The 21313-nt window shown below is 50.2% G+C and overlaps 1 long non-coding RNA gene across 1 annotated transcript; it reads right to left on the bottom strand.

Annotated features, from left to right (window-relative positions):
• Positions 1-5232: 5232 nt before the first annotated feature.
• LOC128842437 (uncharacterized) lies at positions 5233-19445 on the bottom strand. Its single transcript, XR_008446003.1, has 2 exons — positions 19279-19445; positions 5233-5331 (listed from the first exon to the last, which is right to left on the bottom strand). It is a non-coding gene; the product is annotated as an uncharacterized LOC128842437 (long non-coding RNA).
• Between the last annotated feature and the right edge of the window lie 1868 nt (positions 19446-21313).

The raw sequence follows: 21313 nt of genomic DNA, 5'->3' as shown, positions 1-21313 counted from the left end.
AGGACTTTTGGGTTGCTGGACTTAAGAACCTGAGGGGAAAAGGACACTGCCCAGTCTACTTGGGGGTGGATCTTTTACTCATGGTTTATGTTTATGAACCCTGTTTGTGATGTTCTCCCAAATTAACATTGAGTAACTTTCCTCCTTTTATTAAAAGTTTTTTTTCTACACTCAGGCTCTGTGCTTGCGAGTGGGGCAGTATTGCCTCTCAGAGGCACCCAGGGGTGGTGTGTAATTTCCCAAGGTTATTGGGTGGGGGCTCAAGATGGTTCTGTGTTGTATCAATGGAAAGGAACCCCTAGATATTGAACCCGGCCCTGGTTGCTGCTGGCTCTGCCTGGCAGAAGGGTTACAAAAGAGACAGAACCTCCAGCAGCACTGTGCTCCCTAGTATCATTCCACACTGACTCAGAGGTAAGGGTGTCACTTAACCTGTGTCTACACTAGCATTTTTCTTTAAATTTCCCATGATTACATTAACAATTTGTTATGCAAATCCCATGATGGGAGTAGCTGCAGCTCCAGCTGCACCAGTCCTGGTGAGCAGTGGTGGCAATGCTTCTGGAGACCAGCTGCTGACATTCTGATCACTGTGTCTTCTAATCCTAAACCTGCTGATAATCACCGGAGTCAGGCCTACACCGGCACTCCCCACCATTGCTACTGCTAGTGAAGTTGTGCTGGTTTTGGTTTTATGATGGGAAAGTGTGAGAAAGAAGCTGGTGTAGACAGGGCCAACTGACTCATCAGCAGGAATTCCTGCAGTGCTGAGTCCGGAGATTTCCCATTTAATTATTGATCCAGCCCTACTTAGCCTGTATGCTCTCGCAGAACCACAGTCCAAAGTGTTCTGGGTGAAATCAGACTGAAAGAACATAAGAACGGCCACACTGTGTCAGACCAAAAGTCCGTTTAGCCCAGTATCCTGTCTTCCGACAGTGGCCAACGCCAGGTGCCCCAGAGGGAATGAACAGAACGGGTAATCATCAGGCAATCCATCCCGTTGCCCATTCCCAGCTTCTGGCAAACAGAGGGTAGGGACACCCTCCCTGCCCATAAGCTAAACTATTCTATTGAAATACTTAAAGAAATATTAATGCTGAGACGGGTAATACCTAGTGCTAATGTTCCCTCAACTTGACATCATTTAATGACAGAGCCCCGTTATAAGTGACTCATAAATGCTGATCAGCCAAGTCTGCGAGTGCTACAGCTTACATTTACTGTTATTTAGGATTTACTTCCAACTTGCCCAGAGTTTGGGGAATTTAAACAGGAGTGTTTATTTTGAAGTATGACATTTGTTCATCAGCAAACAATTGAGTCGCCCTTTGAGCGGTAAATTATATCGATCTGAATTATTCATCAGATACATTTTTGTCAGAAGCCTTGTTGGCACAAAGTTCACAAATATGTTTAACAAACATCTGTGAAGAACTGGGTTATTGCGCTGTTTGTGTGACCGGTGAGAACAGGGTCAAGCTGTCCTGTATAGTACAAGTTGTAGTCTAAGGGACAAACCCATTCCTGATGTAAATAGGTGAGACTCCAATAAAGTCAGTGGAGAACACCACCTTACCCCAGTGTTGATTTTAGCCTTGCCTCTCTATCTGTTTGAGTCTTTTTCACTCAAAAGAATAATAAAACCCAGCTCTTATATAGCATTTGTCATCAGTAGATCTCAAAGTGCTTTACAAAGGAGGCCAACTCATAGACTTGAGGGCCAGAAGAAACCATCATGATCATCTAGGCTGACCTCCTACACATTGCAGGCCGCAGAACCTCACCCACCTGCTCCTGTACCTCACCCACAGAACCTCACCCACCCATAATCTCTGGCTGAGTTACTGAAATCTTTAAATCATGATTTAAAGACTTCAAGTTACAGAGAATCCACCACTTACTCTAGTTTAAATCAGCAATTGACCTGTGGCCCATGCTGCACCGGAAGGGCATCCTGCCCCCCCACGGTCTCTGTCAATCTGACCTGTGGGAAAATTCCTTCCTGACCCTACATATGGTGATTGGTTGAACCCCGAGCAAGTGGGCAAGACCCATCATCCAGACACATGGGAAAGAAATCTCTATAGTAACTCAGTGCCCTCCCCATCTAGTGTCTCATCTCTGGCCATTGGGGATTTTTGCTACTAGTATCATTGTTCCTGTTTTATAGATGGGGAAACTGAGGTACAGATCAGGGCAGTGACTTGCCCAAAGTCATGCAGCAGGCCAGTGGCAGAGCCAGGAATGGAACCGAGGTCTCTTGAAGCCTAGTCCAGTGTGCTAGCCACTAGGCAACACTGCCTCTCCAAAAAAAAAAATGGTCCTGGTTTTAAATGGGAAAACTGCAAAATTCTGAGGTCTCTTCTTGCCTCTTTCCTTAAAAACTGAACCAATTTAATGAAATGGAAACAAATGCAAAGTCCTCAGATTTCAAAGGGTTAGAATTATTTTGCCTGGTGCTACTTGCTTACAACCCGGTTTGGGCCCAATCACACTGGCCAGCCAAATTACTAAAATCCGGTTTGGCACCAACCAGCTGTGAACTCTGGCTGTTAAACGTAGTTTCATTCCCTGTGTCAGTGGGTTCAGTATTAGATGTCTCTCGTGGCTATCTCCACGACCCCAAACCCCTACAACTATCCTACAAGCTTCATGCATATGCACAAGATTTCTGTATATGCAAGGCCAGCTTTAGGCTAGGGAGCTGCCAGCGGTGACACACTAAAGGGCATTGGAGCAGTAGTGGGAGCACTGCAGATGCTCACCTGCAAGCAGGGCTACTTCAGGCAACCCTGCAGCTCCCTCAAAAGCCATTTGGCTGCAAAGTCCAAGATTCTCTGGTCCACTTTCTTCCCTTGGCACGGTCAGAGTGGCCTAAAGGCGATGGAAAGTGGCCAGATCTCTGCAGATGTGGATGCCCCCAGTGGGTGTAGAGCTGAACTAAGCAGCTCCTACGCCGCCTGTAGTCCCCAGGGTATAGTGTGTGTGCTAGAAGAAGGGACCCCAGGGTATAGTGTGTGTGCTAGAAGAAGGGACCCACAGGGTGCTCTAGTCTAGGCCAGGATCTGAGCCAGTTTAGAACTGGCCCCAGGATCGAGGCGCTGAAGCTGGCTTGCTTGCCGTCCTCCTCCTTTGCCCAACAGAAACTGGGACCAACAGTGGAGAATCCTGTCCTCACAGTGCGACTCTTTCCCCCAACTTACACCTCCCCCTCCCCCCCCAAAAAACCCCATCTTGATTCCTTAGGCCTTCAAATTATCACCACAGATCTTTGAGTATGAAGTAGCTCCTACTTCATGCCATGCAGTATTGGTGCATGAACAGTGAACATCACACTAGCACAGGGGTCAGCAACTTATGGCACGTGTGCCAAAGGCGGCACGCGAGCTGATTTACTGTGGCACACTGCTGCTGGCCTGGGGTCCCCGCTGCCGGCCTGGATGGAACCCTTGGCCGGCTGCAGGCTAAGTGGGGCCAGCGGCCGGGACCCCAGCTGGCAGGGGCTGGCGGACAGAACCCTAGACCCGCAGCAGGCTGAGCCACTCAGCCCACTGCCAGCCTGGGGTCCCAGCCGCCGGTCCGCTCAGCCCGCTGCCAGCCTGGGGTCCCAGCCGCCGGTCCGCTCAGCCCGCTGCCAGTCTGGGGTTCCATCCGCTGGCCCCTGTAAATGTAAAATGTATGACTGGCACGCGAAAACTTAAATTACCGTGAATTAATGAAGACTTGGCACACCACTTCTGAAAGGTGCCGACCCCTGCACTAGCATTTCAAGCTGGCCCTAGGATTGTGGGCCCGCATGAACTAGAGACCTCTGTCGCTATAGAATTGGCAGCACTGTCTGAAGCTGCGTTGCCTCCAGGAAAAGTATATATCTGGGGCAGTGGTCCCCAAACTTTTCAGGGTCATGCCCCCTCTTTCCCTGTCCTAGCGTTGCCAGTTTTCGACCGGAACGCCCGATCGAAAAGGGTCCTGGCAGCTCTGGTCGGCACTGCTGACCGGGCCGTTAAAAGTCTGGTCGGCAGCGCAGTGGGGTTCCAGGCCTAAGGCAGGCTCCCTGTCTGCCCTAGCTCTGTGCGGCTCCCAGAAGCGGATGCTGGGTCCCTGCGGCCTTTATGCACATGAGCGGCCAGGGCTCTGCGTGCTGCCCGTGCCCCGAGTGCCGGCTCCGCAGCTCCCATTGGCCAGGAACCGTGACCAATAGGAGCTGCGGGGGTAGTGCCTGCAGGCGCGAGCGAAGGCAGCGCATGGAGCCTCACTGGCCGCCCATGCGCCGTGGGGCCGCAGGGATCTGGTGGCCACTTCCTGGGAACACGGTAAGCACCGCCAGGATCCTGCACTCCCTCCTACACTCCAACCCCCTGCCCCAGCCCAGAGTCCCCTCCCACACTCCGCAACCTCCCCCACACCCAAACCTCCTGCCCCAGTCCGGAGCCCTCTCCTGCACCCTAAACCTCTCATCCCTGGTCTTCGCCCCAACTCCCTGCCCCAGCCCGGAGCCCTCTCCTGCACCCTAAACCCCTCATCCCCGGTCCTCACCCCAACTCCCTGCCCCAGCCCAGAGCCCTCTCCCGCACCCTGAACCCCTCATTTCTTGCCCCACTTGGAGCCTGCACCCCCAGCTCAGAGCCCATACCCCCCCCAACCCCCTGCTTCAGCCCAGAGCCCTTTCCCACACCCCAAACCCCTCATCCCCGGCCTCACCCCAGAGCCCGCACCCCCAGCTGGAGCCCTCACCCCCTCCCACACCCTGCTCCAGCCTAGCGAGGGTGGGGGAAAATGAGCGGGGATGCAATGAGGGAGGGGGATGCAAGCGGGGATAGGACCTCAGAGGAGGGGTGGGGCAGGGGCGGGGCCTCAGGGCAGGGGTATTCGGTTTTGTGCTATTAGAAAGTTGGCAACCCTACCCTGTCCATGCCCCTCCCAGTCGGGGCCAGGAACGGTGTCATGGGCGAAGGGATGCGGACAGGAGTAAGGGGGCTGAGGCTAGAGCCACAGCTGGGGGTGGGGGCAGGGCCGGGAATGGAGCCCCCCATCCGTGCCCCCCCCGAAGGGTCCTGGAACCTCTGATCTAGGGGGTATATAGACTACTCCTCCAAACACAACAGAGAGCATTCTGTCTTGCACTAGCTACTGTAAGCAGATAATGGGAAATATGCTTATGGAGCTTCTATTGCAAAAAACAAAACAACCCTTGTTTTTGTAGTTCTTATGGCTTCTCCAACTTATCAGTCGATTTCACACAGCTTTTATTTCACCTTGCTGAAGGGGCTTGGGGTGCCTTCCAGAAACTCCAGACTAGAACACTGAGTTACGGCCTTGATAAGGAATCTGAAAAGGAAATGTGAACATGAAGCATTAGGAAGGGTGAGTTTCAAAGGGGCAGAGAAGCACCCAAAAGAACCTATCAGACCTCTTTGCTCATGATATTGGGCTGGAAAGCTCATGAGAAAAGGGAGACTTTCTGCAATACCTGATTTCAGCCAAGTCAGAAATGCTGTAAAAGCAATTTTTCTGTGTCACTGCTTCAGCATTTTTGCTTCCTGTTCTTTCCACCATCAGGAAACCCTGAGGCACAGGAGAAATGAAAGGAACAACAAAACAGTTAATTTAACTGTTTCCAGCCTCATCAAAGGGTTGGATTTTGTTTGAGCTTTGGGCACAAGGCAGGAGAGCGCCGCCAGCTTTTTTGCTGCCCTAGGCGGCGGAAGGTCCCGCCCCCAAAATGCCACCCCCAACAGAGGCGGCGGAAGGTCCCGCCCCTGAAATACCGAAGACGACCGGGGTGGCCGAAGATCCGGCCGCCGCGGTCGCCTTCCCCCAAATGTTAGTGCTAGGCAACCGCCTAGGTCGCCTAATGGGTTGCGCCGGCCCTGGTACATGGACCATTGCACCCCTTAAACCTCACCTAAGTCATCAAAACAGAGCTTAAATGGTGCGGCACTTGTGCTGTCCCTGTGTGCAGGGGTGAATTTCACTGCAGGCAAATAGAGGCATGACACACCACTTCAAGCTGCAGTCTTGTCAGTTCTCATAAGCAGGTTCAGTACTTGAGAGACCTGAAGACCAAAGTGATGCAGGAAGTGGTGCTGATTCAGTAGTTGTGCTCTCCTTTCAGTACTAATCCAATTTCCCACTTTGGTGCTAGGGAGCACTGAACTGCCAGAGGTTCTGTAGAGATCCTGAATGCGTGTGGGTACATGGATTCTCACAGTATATTTGTAAGATTAGGGGATGTCCTATGTCCTGGCTAAATTCCAATTAGGTGATTACATTCTGCCTTCCTAAACATTTCCTTTGTTGTTATTGTTGTTCATTCTCTCGTCTATACTGTTTTGTACTGATGTGGTGAGATATTATATAGCTGCAATGTTCCACACCAGAAAGGGAGGTAAAATGATTCCTACTGTATATACATAGGTGGCCTGATTTTCGAGATCCTAGCCCCCACAATCTAGGGCCAGCTTTCAAAAGGACTCAACACCTATTAGTTCCTATTGTGCCCCTTTGGGTGCTAAGCCCTTCTGAAAATTCTGTCCATGAGCTCAGTCTTGTCAGGTATTGGGCACTTTCAGTGAGCTGCCAGGAGCTCAGGACATTCTGCACCTTAAATCTGTAAAACACTTTGGCTGAAAGACACCAGGGATCACATGTTCACAGGCACATCAGTCCAGTCTCTAGGACATGCATGTTTTTAAAAGCACAATTGTTGTGAGCTATCTCTGGCACGCACAAGTGATACAACTTACACATCCAGACCTATTTCCACGTGATGGTCATTTGCAAGTAGTTGTTGTGTATTTGTGGAGGATTTAGACAAAAGAAGGTTGAACTCAATGAGAAGCGTATCAACTGGTCAAGGTGTTAACTTTTGGTTTTGCTGGTGGGTGCCCCACACCGGCTCCGCCCCCTCCCCCAAGACCCCGCCCCCACTCTGCCCTAGGGCCCCACCCCCACTCCACCTCTTTCCGCCCCCTCCCCCAAGACGCTATCCCCTGCATGCCTCCCACCCGCCTCTCATCCTTTGGGCCTGTGAGCTGGTGTAAACAGTCAGCTCTCAGTGGAGCTCTGACCACTTACACTAGCTGAGGAGCTGCTCCTACATGTTTCACTCAGACACAGCCTCCTTCAGTTCTGTAGTCTCCAAAAAAGGAAAAACTCAAGCAATTTTCTGAAAGTGCTGAGGATGTTGCTGTAGTGGTTTTTATTTTTTGGATATTTTTAATCCTGAAATGGTAGTATATAAAACCACATAATATTGTACATGGAAGAAAATATACCTCATTGCTTCTATATTTGAAACATGGACTCACACAACATTTTTCAGACCATGAGATTTAGAACTACAGGGATTTAATTGATGAATTGTGTGTGTAAACATGTCAGATCATAAATATATTAAGCAGAAGCGTTTGATGAGCCATCTCGGCTCCTTTCTACATAAGGGACTATACTACAGTGTCACTGTACAGCTAGCATCTCCAACTCAGGAAAGTCCCTGACTGAGATAACAAGGAAATGGATGTCTACTTCCTCATAGTGAATAAAAGGGCCTTTGTTCAGGGACAGGGTTCTGGTCACTGGTAGCATTGTTTGAGGGAGATTATTTCGGTTTCCTGCGAATAAGTGATGAAAAGAATGTTGTAACCCTGTAGGGTCCTCCAACCCTTAGAAATCGAAAGGGATTAATTACAGGTAATGTTTACTATTAAGTGGACCAGAAAAGTCTGTTTATTACATAGGTATGTCATTTCCAATTTCAGATTAATAATGGGTGAAACCCCTATGAATGCCTGAGTATTTGCAACTCCCATTGAAATCCATTGTATTGACTATCATTATTAATGATCATGTATTCATTTTAATGCAATAACACCTGGGCACCCGAGGCATGGACCAGATTCCCATTATTCTAGGCACTGTATGAACCCAGAACAAAAAGACAGTCCCTGCCCCCAAACAGCTTAGAATCTAAGAATAAGGCAAGCAGGGGTGAAAGTAACTTAAAGGATTTACCGGTACTCCGGAGTCCTTAGGAGGGGGCGGGGCCTCAACTTGAAGAGGTGTGGCCTCTACCAGGAGACGGGGTCTTTAAATCCCTGGGCGCTTTAAATCAGGATTTAAAGGGCTCAGGGCTGGGGCTGTGGTAGCAGGAGCTGGGAGCCCCGGGCCCTTTAAATCACCCCCAGAGCTACCAACTACAGAGGCAGCTGGGAGCCCGGGGGTGATTTAAAGGGCCTGGGGCTCCAGCTGCCACTACTGCAGCGGAGTCCTGGGCACTTTAAATCACCATCAGAGGGGGCTCCCGGCTGCCACCGCTACCCCGGGGCCCCGGCATCTGGCGGAGCTTTAAAGGGATGGGGCTCCGCTGCAGTAGCGGCAGCTGGGAGCCCCTGGCCCTTTAAATCACCGCCAGAGCCCCGCCACCGCTACCCCAGGGCTCCAGCAGCGGGGCTCGGGTGGTGATTTAAAGGGCCCCAGAGAGTAGTGGCAGTGGGAGCCCCGGGCCCTTTAAATCGCTGCCCAAGCCCTGCCGCCGCTTCCCCAGGGCTCCCGCAGCAGGGCTCCGGCAACGATTTAAAGGGTCCAGGGCTCCGGTAGCTGCTACCGCCCCGGGCCCTTTAAATCGTCCCTGGAGCCCTGGGGAGGTGGCGGCGGGGCTCCAGCGGCTATTTTAAGGGCCGGTGCGGTAGTGGCTGCCGGAGCCTCGGACCCCTTAAATAGCCCCCAGAGCCCCGCCGCCACTTCCCCAGGGGCTCCGGCAGCAGGGCTCTGGCGGCAATTTAAAGGGCCCGGGGCTCCAGCCACTGCTGGGAGCCCCAGGCCCTTTAAATTGCCGCCAGGGGAAGCCGATCTGCCCCAGTACGGTGCACCGGCTCTTGCCGGTACGCTGTACCGGGTTGTACTGGCTTACTTTCACCTCTGAAAACAAGAAACAACAAGGTAGATACAGGCAGATGAGGGAGTACAAGGAAACCATGAGAGGCTATTGGTCAGCATGATAGGCAGTGGCCTCTGCACACCAGCCCTGTCAGCTACTCCTCTAACCCTCCTTTGTAAGATAGCAAGCACAGTAACGGACACATTCGAAATTTGTTCATGGAAAGGTGTTGGCTGATGTTTGGGAAATATCAGTAAATAAGTTGTTTGCTCCTGACCCCTGCAGGTGCTGCAGGTTGAACGGTGCTGCCAAGTGTTGTTATTATTTATTTGTATTATTGTAGCATCCAGGGCAAGAATCGAGCTTGTGCTGGTCAGCCAATCCTGGGGTCGGCCCACCAGATATTTCCAGCACAGCTGTGGAACTTGCATGGGGCTGCTACCATAGGAAGAAGCTGCTCCAGGTGTAAATGCATGACAGTCTCCCACCCCACCCCCATGTTCGGCACAGCAAGCAGAATTGGGGTGATGCGACTTTAGCAGGAGAAGAGGCACATTGCTGCAACCCAGAGATTCGGTGACAATTAAGCATGGCAGCTGAGGTTTCCTTTAAACAGCGAATGGATGGAATGTTGGGAGCAGAAGATTCCGTGGCAGTTGGGAATGACGGTTGGGGGGAGGGAGAGCCTTTGACAGAGAGAATCTGGTGGAATGTTGGACTCAGGAGGGTTCCAGGGCTGGTTCCATGTCAGCTGGGAATCACATTAAGGGCTGGTTCCTCTGGATTGATGGGAAGAGCTGCTCTCAATGGGCTCCTCTGGTGGGGGAACACAAACTTCTGGTGTCAGCTTACAAAGCAGAGGGAAGCAACTTGTCCCAGTGGCTGGGCATTCTAGTTTGTTTCCTTTAATTCCTATAGGAAAGTCAATGGTGAGAGAGGAGAGGAAGGCAGCTCTTGGAGGAAGAGTCAGAGTTTGTCGTGTGTAACGCCTCCGTCCTGTCCTACAAAGGCAGAACAGTGCACTGTACTCTAGATCAATCCTTCTAATCTGTGTGCACCCCAAATCTGCCAAGACCGGCTCTGCATGGGCACATTACACACATGCTCAGTGGGTGTTACACATCCCCAGTGTGTGCCCAATCCACCAAGGATGTGAGTTTTGCAGCCTGGCTGTCTAGCTCAAGCTGTAGGAACTCATGTTCAATCCTTAATGTTTGACGCACATCTATCTAAACATGCGTGCAATGGGCACATTATGAAATTTAGGCCTGTGTGACGCCATCCACCAGGATCAAAGAGATTGTTAATCATCCAACTCTGAGGACTGATTCTCTCTTCAGTGCCTCAGGCTGTTTTGCCTCCTTCAGTCCAGAGGCATGCAGTACAACACGCTGCCTCGGACCTGGTCTACACCTAACATGTAGGTTGACCTAGCTACATTGCTCAGGGGTGTACAAAATTCACAACCCTGGGAGATGTCGTTAAGATGACCTAATCCCCAGTGTAGACAGTACTGGGTCTACCAAAGAATTCTTCTGTCAACCAAGCTAGCGCCTCTCAGAGAGGTGAATTTACCACAGTGATGAAAGATGTCAGTGGACAGGGTCATAGGCAGTCAGACCTAGTGGTCGCAGCGGGAGTCAGGGTCTTGTGATCAGAGTCTGACTGCAAGAGCCAAGGGTCAAGATGGATTCGAAGTCAGGAATCAGAACCGAGGGTCGGACCGAAGTCAGAATCTGAATTCCACAGCCAAGGGTTGAGGCGGAGTCAGAGTCAAGAGTCAACGTTGAAGGTCAGAGCCGGATTACCAGGAGTCAGGGAAGGCCAGAGCAGGGCTGGTTCTGAGGCAGGAGCAAGACTGGGTGCAGGATGGGAACAAGGCTGGGTGCAGGACAGGGTCTGGGCTGGAGCTGTGGAGGAGTAGAGCAGGAGCAGGGCTTGGCAAGACGACAGGGAGGCAGAGACCATGGGTGTGTGCACTGAGCAGCTGGCGAGCTGCTGCTAGGTTAAGAAGCAGCCTGCTGGCTTTCTCAGCCCATCTGGCAGGGTGGTCTGTCAGGCAGCCTGGCTGGCTTGTTAGGGTGTCAGGAATACTGAGCAGGTGCAGCCGAGGATCTTATTCCTGATAGAAGAGCCTCTTCCCTCACTGTAGTAAGTGTCTACACTACAGCACATACTCTCAGTCACTAGGGACTTAAACCAGCTCCAATTGAAGTCAATGGCAAAACTCCCACTGATTTTACTGCAAGCAGGATTGGGCCTTAATTCTCTCCCTCTTTTCTCTTTTAACTCCTGTATAGAAGACAAAAGTCCATTAACAAACCTATAGAAACATCACTGGCTTATATTAGAGCTCTCTCCCATGGAGAAGGGGGAAATCTTGACAGAGGCTTGGTCTACACTACATACCCCTGAATGACATAGTTATACCGACCTTAACCCCCTGTGAAGACAATGCTGTGTTGGCAGGAGAGCTTCTCCCACCGACATAGCTACTGCCTCTTGCGGAGGTGGAGTTATTAAGCCTGCAGGAGAGATCTTCTGTCAGCTTAGAGTGTCTTCACTAGACATGTTACAGCAGTGCCAATGCAGCTGCGCCAATGTAAATTTGTAGTGTGGACCTGCCCTCAGTCAATGAGTTTAGCTGTTGGGGAGTTAAGCAGAAGTGGAGAACTTTGTTAAGATGTTAAAGGGAGAAGAGGTGGAGATGATGAATAGGGTTATTTCAAGGAGGTAAATCCATGCTAACACAGTAGGGATAAGAAGGCTCTTGACTTGAGCACAGCTGAAAATATAGAAAACTAAAACTCCATTAAATGATGATGATTTAGGTCATGTTAATTTTCCTTTGATTAACTCTGACATGGCTCCACCTACATGTCTTGATGTTTTAATAAGCTCTCTCGACCATTAATGTTGATTTTCAATAAGTCTTCGAGCACTGGGAAAGTTCCAGAAGACTGGTAAAAAGCTAACGTGCTAATATTTAAAAAGGATAAATGAGACAACCTGAGTAATTATAGGCCTGTCATCCTGACGTCAGTCCTGGGCAATATAATAGGATGGCTTCTACAGGACTCAATTAATAAAGAAGTATAGGAAGGTAATATAATTATTGGCAAACAACATGGGTGGATGGAAAACAGATCGTCTAACTTGATTTTTTTTATGAGTTTATAAATTTGATTGATAAAGGGAATAGTGTTGCTGTAATAGACTTTTTGTAAGGCATTTGTCTTGGTACTGCCAACACTTTAAGAAACTAGAATGATACAAAATCAACATGGCACACATTAAATGGGGAACCCTCACTGAGCAGATATGTTTCTAGTGGGATCCCCCAGGGTTCAGTTCTTGGCCCTGTGCTATTTTACATTTTTATCTATGACCTGGAAGAAAACATAAAATCATCACTGATAAAGTTTGCAGATGACACAGAAATTGGGGGAGTGATAAATAATGAAGAGGACAGGTCAATAACCTGGAGCAATCTGGATTGCTTGGTAAAGTGGGTGCAAGCAAACAATATGATAATTTGGAGAGGGTTCAGAGGAGCCCTAAGAATGATTGGAAAACATGGCTTATAGCGCATCCGAAGAAGTGGGCTGTAGTCCACGAAAGCTTATGCTCTAATAAATTTGTTAGTCTCTAAGGTGCCACAAGTACTCCTGTTCTTCTTATTCCAGGAACGCAATCTGTTTAGTTTATCCCAGAGCATGTTGAGGGGTGACTTGATCAATCATCATTATTTGTTCACCTACATGGTGAACAAATAATGATGATGAGTTCTTCAGTCTAGCAGAGAAAGGTGTTACATAATCCAATGGAATGGAAAGGATTCCGTTGCTGCAGTAAATGCACTCCCTTGAAAGGTGGTAGCTAGGTCGATGGAAGAATTCTTCATCTGCACATACAGTGGGAGTTAGATTGGCCTAATTACATTGCACAGGGTGTGAAATTTTTCACATCACTGAGTGAGGTAGGTAGGTCGCCCTAAGTTTTAAATGTAGATCAGGCCATTGAGGGAGATCTTAGAGGCATGTCTCCCCTTGTTATTCAGAGGGCAGTGCAGCTTAGCACTCCTTCCTCAGGGCTGTACCAAAAGGTACAATTTGCTCAGAGTTTTAGTTTTCTATCCACCTGTTGGCCAATATATGCTGGCTAGCATATCATCTATCTATCTATCTCATATTAATAATATATACTAGCACCATCATAGATAGATTATTATGAATTAAGCACAAATGGCATTAAGCATAATATTATAGCAGTTATATAGCCTAAGTTGGCCTAAACCTTTACTATAATATTGTTCACTTATGCTAAGTATCCCATAACACCCTTGCATTTGTTGATGTAAGCTTTGGCTTAAGTAGCAGGGGCGGCTCTATGTATTTTGCCGCCCCAAGCACGGCAGTGAGGCAGGCTTCGGCGGCATGCCTGTGGGAGGTCCGCTGGTAACACGGATTCGGCGGCATGCCTGCGGTTGGTCCGCCATTCCCGCGCCTTCGGTGTACCCACCACCAAATTGCTGCCGAAGCCACGGGACCGGCAGACCTCCCGCAGGCACGCCGTTGAAGGCAGCCTGACTGCTGCCCTCATGGTGACCGGCAGCTCGCCCCCCGCAGCTTGCCGTCCCAGGCACGTGCTTGGTGCGCTGGTGCCTGGAGCCACCCCTGTTAAGTAGATAGGGAAACTGTCAGGATCAAGACATATGAATGTTCTACCTTGGTACAAACATAGGAGGTGCCTTCACACTCCTGGTACCGGGAATGCACGTGTTATGATGTGACGGAGCAGGGAGCAGTGCGGATTTGACCTGGGAATGTTGCAGGGGAATTAAGGAAGCTACCTGAGCTGTAAACTGAGCCAGGAAGGGGTTGGGAGAAGTGACACCTTCTGCCCAGGAGACTGAACAAAGGAGAGGGGAGGGGGGAGAAAGCTGCTGGAGGAGTTTTTAGTTTTCAGTTTGGGCTGGGTGGTGCAACTCAGGGAACCCCAAGCTGGGGTCTAAGCTCCCTAAACCTTGATTGAGGGGTTCTGGTTGTACCTACACGATCTGCTTTGGGACTGTGTTCCTGTCATCTAAGGCCTGGTCTACACTACGAGTTTAGGTCGAATTTAGCAGCGTTAAATCGAATTAAGCCTGGACACGTCCACATGACGAAGCCCCTTTTTTCGACTTAAAGGGCCCTTTAATCTGGTTTCTTTACTCCACCTCCGACGAGGGGATTAGCGCTGAAATCGGCCTTTCCGGGTCGGATTTGGGGTAGTGTGGACGGAATTCGACGTTATTGGCCTCCGGGAGCTATCCCACAGTGCTTCATTGTGACCGCTCTGGACAGCACTCTCAACTCAGATGCACTGACCAGGTAGACAGGAAAAGCCCCGCGAACTTTTGAATTTCATTTCCTGTTTGCCCAGCGTGGAGAGCACCGGTGACCACGCAGAGCTCATCAGCACAGGTAACCATGATGGAGTCCCAGGATCTCAAAAGAGCTCCAGCATGGACCGAACGGGAGGTACGGGATCTGCTCGCCATATGGGGAGATGAATCAGTGCTAGCTGAATTCCGTTGCAGTAAACGAAATGGCAAAATATTAGAAAAAGTCTCAAAGGCCGTGAAGAACAGAGGCCATAACAGGGATGCACAGCAGTGCTGCGTGAAAATTAAGGCGCTAAGGCAAGCCTACCACAAAGCCAGAGAGGCAAACGGAAGGTCCGGGGCAGATCCGCAGACATGCTGCTTCTACGCGGAGCTGCATGCAATCCTAGGGGGTGCAGCCACCACTACCCCAACCCTGTGCTTTGACTCCATTAATGAAGAATCACGCAACAGGGAAGAGGGTTTGGGAGACGAGGTAGATGATGATGAAGACAATGAAGAAAGCTCACAGCAAGGAAGCGGAGAAACTGGTTTCCCCAACAGCCAGGATATGTTTATCACCCTGGACCTGGAACCAGTAAACCCTAAACTCACCCAAGGCGTGCTCCCAGACCCTGAGGGCGCACAGGGAACCTCTGGGGAGTGTACCTTTGTAAATATTACACATGGTTTAAAAGCAAGCGTGTTTAATGATTAATGATTTATTTGCCCTGGCAATTGCGGCCAGTACAGCTACTGGAAAAGTCTGTTAACGTATATGGGGATGGAGTGGAAATCCTCCAGGGACATCTCCAGAAAGCTCTCCTTCATGTACTCCCAAAGCCTTTGCAAAAGGTTTCTGGGGAGGGCTGACTTATCCCGTCCGCCATGGTAGGACACTTTACCACACCAGGTCAGTAGCACGAAATCTGGAATCATTGCATAACAATGCATGGCAGCGTATGGTCCCGGTGTTTGCTGGCATGCAGACAACATCCATTCCTTATCTTTCTTTGTTATCCTCAGGAGAGTGATATCATTCATGGTCACCTGGTTGAAATGGGGTGATTTTATTAAGGGGACATTCAGAGGTGCCCGTTCCTGCTCGGCTGAACAGAAATGTTCCCCGCTGGTAGCCACGCGGTGGGAGGGAGGGGTGAAGTGATCATCCCAGAGAATTGGGTGTGTGTGGGGGGTAGTTGGGTTTGTGCTGCATGTTAACCCGGAAACCGCAGCCCCTCCTTTTACATTGCAAACCCATTTTAAATGGCCAACCCAACGGGTGCTTGGTATGGGAAATGAGGGCGCTGCTGTTTGAAACCATTCCCACATGTTATGAAGGTTAAAAAAGCCAAAAGACTGTGGCTTACCATGGCTGCCTGCAAGCCGAATTCTGTTGCCTGGCACTGCGTGAGTGATCTCTCACACCAAACTGGCAGGCCCTCAATCTAAGAGGAAAAATGCAACCTTGTAACGAAAGCATATGTGCTGTGTAATGTGAACAGCAAAATTTAACGTGAAAGAGTGTACCCATTGTTCTCTAAAATGTGTCTTTTTTAACCACCTCTCCCTTCTCCTTCACCAGCTGCAAATGTTTCTCCTTCGCAGAGGCTAGTGAAGATTAGAAGGAGAAAACGGTGGACTCGGGATGATATGTTCTCAGAGCTCCAGATGTCCTCCCATGCTGACAGAGCCCAGCAGAATGCGTGGAGGCAGTCAGTGTTAGAGTGCAAAAAAGCACAATATGAACGAGAGAAGTGGCGGGCTGAATCGCGGGCTGAAGAGAGCAAGTGGCGGGCTGAAGAGGATAGGTGGCATCAGCTTGCTGACAGAAGGCAAGAGTTGATGCTCCGGCTGCTGGAGCATCAAACTGATATGCTCCAGGGTATGGTTGAGCTGCAGGAAAGGCAGCAGGAGCAGAGACCGCCGCTACAGCCCCTGTGTAACCAACAGCCCTCCTCTCCAAGTTCCATAGCCTCCTCAGCCAGACGCCCAAGAACACGGTGGGGGGCCCTCTGGCCACCCAGCCACTTCACCCCAGATGATTGCCCAAGCATCAGAAGGCTGGCCTTCAATAAGAGTTAACGTTTTAAAATTTTAAACTGCAGTGTGTCCTTGTCCTTCACTCCTCCCCCACCCCTCCCAGGCTATCTTGGCAGTTATCCCCCTAGTTGTGTGATGAATTAATAAAGAATGCATGAATGTGAAGTAACAGTGACTTTATTGCCTCTGCAAGTGGTGCTCGAAGGGGGGAGGGTGGTTAGCTTACAGGGAAGTAGAGTGAACCAGGGGGGTTTGGGGGGAGGGTTCACCAAGGAGAAACAAACAGAAGTTTCACACTGTAGCCTGGCCAGTCACAAAACTGGTTTTCAAAGCTTCTCTGATGCACACCATGCCCTGCTGTACTCTTCTAACCGCCCTGGTGTCTGGCTGCACATAATCAGCGGCCAGGCGATTTGCCTCAACCTCCCACCCCGCCATAAATGTCTCCCCCCTTACTCTCACAGATATTGTGGAGCGCACAGCAAGCAGCAATAACAATTGGAATATTGGTTTCGCTGAGGTCTATCCGAGTCAGTAAACTGCACCAGCGTGCTTTTAAACGTCCAAATGCACATTCTACCACCATTCTGCACTTGCTCAGCCTATAGTTGAACAGGTCCTGACTACTGTCCAGGCTGCCTGTGTATGGCTTCATGAGCCATAGCATTAAGGGGTAGGCTAAGTCCCCAAGGATAACTATAGGCATTTCAACATCTCCAACGGTTATTTTCTGGTCTGGGAAGAAAGTCCCTTCCTCCAGCTTTTGAAACAGACCAGAGTTCCTGAAGACGCGAGCATCATGTACCTTTCCCGGCCATCCCACGTTGATGTTAGTGAAACATCCCTTGTGATCCACCAGGGCTTGCAGCAGCATTGAAAAGTACCCCTTGCAGTTTATGTACTCGGTGGCTTGGTGCTCCAGTGACAAGATAGGGATATGGGTTCCATCTAGCGCCCCACCACAGTTTGGGAATCCCATTGCAGCAAAGCCATCCACTGTGACCTGCACGTTTCCCAGAGTCAGTACCCTTGATATCAGCAGGTCTTTGATTGTGTTGGCTACGTGGATCACAGCAGCCCCCACAGTAGATTTGCCCACTCCAAATTGATTCCCGACTGACCGGTAGCTGTCTGGCGTTGCAAGCTTCCACAGGGCTATCACCACTCGCTTCTCAACTGTGAGGGCTGCTCTCATCCTGGTATTCTGGTGCTTCAGGGCAGGGGAAAGCAAGTCACAAAGTTCCATGGAAGTGCCCTTAAGCATGCGAAAGTTTCGCAGCCACTGGGAATTGTCCCACACCTGCAACATGATGCGGTCCCACCTGTCTGTGCTTGTTTCCCGGGCCCAGAATCAGCGTTCCACGGCATGAACCTACCCCAGAAACACCATGATTTGCACACTGCTGGGGCCTGTACTTAGTGAGAGGTCTATGTCCATGTCAATTTCTTCATCACTCTTGTCGCCGCACTGCAATCGCCTCCTCGCCTGGTTTTGCTTTGGCATGTTCTGGCTCTGCATATACTCCTGGACAATGCGCGTGGTGTTCACAGTGCTCATAATTGCCGCGGTGATCTGAGCGAGCTCCATGATCCCAGTGCTATGGCATCTGGGGTGAAAAAAGTTGCGAAACTATTGTCTGACAGAGGGAGGAAGGGGCAAGTTACGACATGACTTACAGGGAATTAAAATCAGCAAAGGTGGCTGTGCATCAGGGAGAAACACAAACAACTGTCACACAGAATGGCCCCCCCCAAAGATTGAACTCAAAACCCTGGGTTTAGCAGGCCGTTGATTTCACGGAGGGAGGGGGAAGCAAATGAATACAGAACAAATCTGGTCCATCTATCTTTTATATCTTAGGCTGGCAGCAGACGATGCAGCATGACTGATAGCCATCGGCATCTTCTGGGTGCTTGGCAGAAAATGCTGCATTACGACTGCTAGCCATTATCGTCAAGACGGTTCAATAGGACTGCCGGCAGGACTGAGTCTCCAGGAGACAAAACATGTCTGCCAAGGTGCCTCTGACCAAACTCACTGAGGAGTATGACGATGATGGATACCAATCGTAATACACCATCTACTGCCAAAAGGCAATTAGCTGCTGCTGTGTAGCAATGCAGTACCACGTCTGCCGGCACCCAGATGACATATGGTGACGGTAAGCTGAGCTGAGCAGGCTCCATTCTTGCCGTGGTACATCGTCTGCCCAGGTAACCCAAGTAAAAAGGTGTGAATCGATTGTCTGCCGTTGCTCTGACGGAGGGGGAGGGGCTTGATGATATGTACCCATAACCCTCTGCGACACTGTTTTTGCATCATCAGGCATTGGGATCTCAACCCAGAATTCCAATGGGCAGCGGAGACTGCAGGAACTGTGGGATAGCTACCCACAGTGCAACGCTCCGGAAGTTGACCTAGCCTCGGTACTGTGGACGCGGTCCGCCGACTTAATGCACTTAGAGCATTTTATGTGGGGACACACACAGTCGACTGTATAAAAACGATTTCTATAAAACCGGCTTCTATAAATTCAACCTAATTTCGTAGTGTAGACATACCCTAATAAACCTTCTGTTTTACTGGCTGGCTGAGAGTCACAGTGAATCTCAGGAAGAGGAGTGCAGGGCCCTGACTCCCCCACACTCCGTGACATATGAACAAAGAGATAAGGAGTACACTACAGTATCAGAAAAACAAGGTAGAAAGCTGATTGGTCAAATCTAGCATCAGATGACATACATATTACCTTTTGCTTATAAACAGGAAGGGTATAAAAAGATGGCTTTAAGGGTGTAATATAGGGAGCACACTTTCTGTGTAAGGTAAATATAACAACACTGCACAATTGCATTGTTCCCAGAAACTGGTATTGTATTGAACCTGTATTATTATTGGCTTAGAGCAATAAACCTGAATGATATTGGTTATTTGGTCTCTTAAATATATTGCATAACAAACCAAAATGTGGTCAAGCACTTAACTTACAATTTATCAACACACCGACCATAGAAGGAGGTTTCTGCTTCTGTCTTTCCATATCTTGGAATGTTTTATGCAGATAGCCAACTCCTTTGTCCCTGCCAATGACAGGTGGTTCATAATCAAAATTCATAGGGTTTGTGATCCAGGCCTGGACTTTAAATTTGATCAGATGTTTCATTCTTAGTCTGCATATTCCTCCTCTGCTGTGCTGGAAGTGCAGCCACTAATGGACTTTAGATCTAGTTATTTATTAATTTTTTTAACCACTCCATTAATTGAATGCAATCTTGAAAGTCTTTGGCACTCCTACCTAGATCCATTGTCGGGAAGTCCTACTTGTGATGCAATATGGGAACCTTTTAGTAATGTTTGTAGTCCTCCCCCCCCCCCCGTAACAGACATGTATATATCCTTTGTCTCCTGCTGAGAGCAGAAACCAGGGGTTAGAGATAGGCTCATTATTTTTAATTGTATTTACTTAATGTGGAAAAACTAATAACATTTAAAAAGGAGATTGCTTAAGACATGAAGTCAATGATGAAGGAAGGAATAACCAATGTAAGAGAGAAGAGGAGCTTTGTCTGAAAGAGGAGCTTTGTCTGGGGCCTCGGGGATTCAGACTGTGTAGCCCACTAAGTGGGAGGAAGAGAACTACAGATTGCTGCTTCCGCCAGAGCTCAGATCCTGGTCCCACCAGGACCAGATCTCCTTTGAAGAGGGAGTGTGAGCTGTTTCACTGATTCATAGATTCATAGATTCTAGGACTGGAAGGGACCTCAAGAGGTCATCGAGTCCAGTGCCCTGCCCTCATGGCAGGACCAAATACTGTCTAGACCATCCCTGATGGACATTTATCTAACCTACTCTTAAATATCTCCAGAGATGGAGATTCCACAACCTCCATAGGCAATTTATTCCAGTGTTTAACCACCCTGACAATTAGGAACTTTTTCCTAATGTCCAACCTAGACCTCCCTTGCTGCAGTTTAAGCCCATTGTTTCTTGTTCTATCCTTAGAGGCTAAGGTGAACAAGTTTTCTCCCTCCTCCTTATGACACCCTTTTAGATACCTGAAAACTGCTATCAGGGCCGGCTTTAGGCCGATTCAGCCGATTTGGCTGAATTGGGCCCCGCGCCAAGAGGGCCCCGCTGCAGCTCTCCACCCCGCCCCCAGCTCACTTCCCCCTCCTCCCCTCCCCTGAACGCTCTGCCCCCTCCCCTGCTTCCTGCGAATCAGAGATTCGCGGGAAGTCTGAAAAGAAGCAGGGGCGGGCCGGCAGCACAAGGTAAGCTGGGGTGGTGGGGGCGCGAGAAGGGCTCCGGGGAGGCGCTGCCCGTTCCCGCCGAGCACGCAGGCCCCAGCGGCTCTGGCCCGGCTTGGGTCCGGCCCGGCCCCCGCGGCGCGGGTCGGGTCCGGCCCGGCCCAGTCGGCGTGGCTTGGGTCGGCTCCGGCCCGCCCCCCGCGACACTGCTCGGGTCCAGCCCGGCCCCGGCCCGACCCCCGCGGCGCGGCTCCGGCCCGGCCCCGGCCTGGTCCCCGCGGCCCCGGCCCGGTCTCCGTGGCGCGGCTCCGGCCTGGCCCCGGCCCGGTCCCCGCGGCGTGGCTCTGGCCCGGCCCCAAGCCCGGCAACCCCGGCCGGAGCGCGGCTCGATTCCTGGGGGTGGGGCTTGCAGCAATCGGGCCCCGCTGTTGCTAAAGCCGGCCCTGACTGCTATCATGTCCCCTCTCAGTCTTCTCTTTTCCAAACTAAACAAACCCAATTCTTTCAGCCTTCCTTCATAGGTCATGTTCTCAAGACCTTTAATCATTCTTGTTGCTCTTCTCTGGACCCTCTCCAATTTCTCCACATCTTTCTTGAAATGCAGTGCCCAGAACTGGACACAATATTCCAGTTGAGGCCTAACCAGCGCAGAGTAGAGCGGAAGAATGACTTCTCGTGTTTTGCTCACAACACACCTGTTAATGCATCCCAGAATCACGTTTGCTTTTTTTGCAACAGCATCACACTGTTGACTCATATTTAGCTTGTGGTCCACT

Source organism: Malaclemys terrapin, chromosome 1 (assembly GCF_027887155.1).
Source record: "Malaclemys terrapin pileata isolate rMalTer1 chromosome 1, rMalTer1.hap1, whole genome shotgun sequence".
In the NCBI taxonomy this organism is placed as follows: Eukaryota; Metazoa; Chordata; order Testudines; family Emydidae; genus Malaclemys; species Malaclemys terrapin.
The sequence above is the reverse complement of the archived record's forward strand: the minus strand, read 5'-3'. Positions and strand labels throughout refer to the sequence as shown.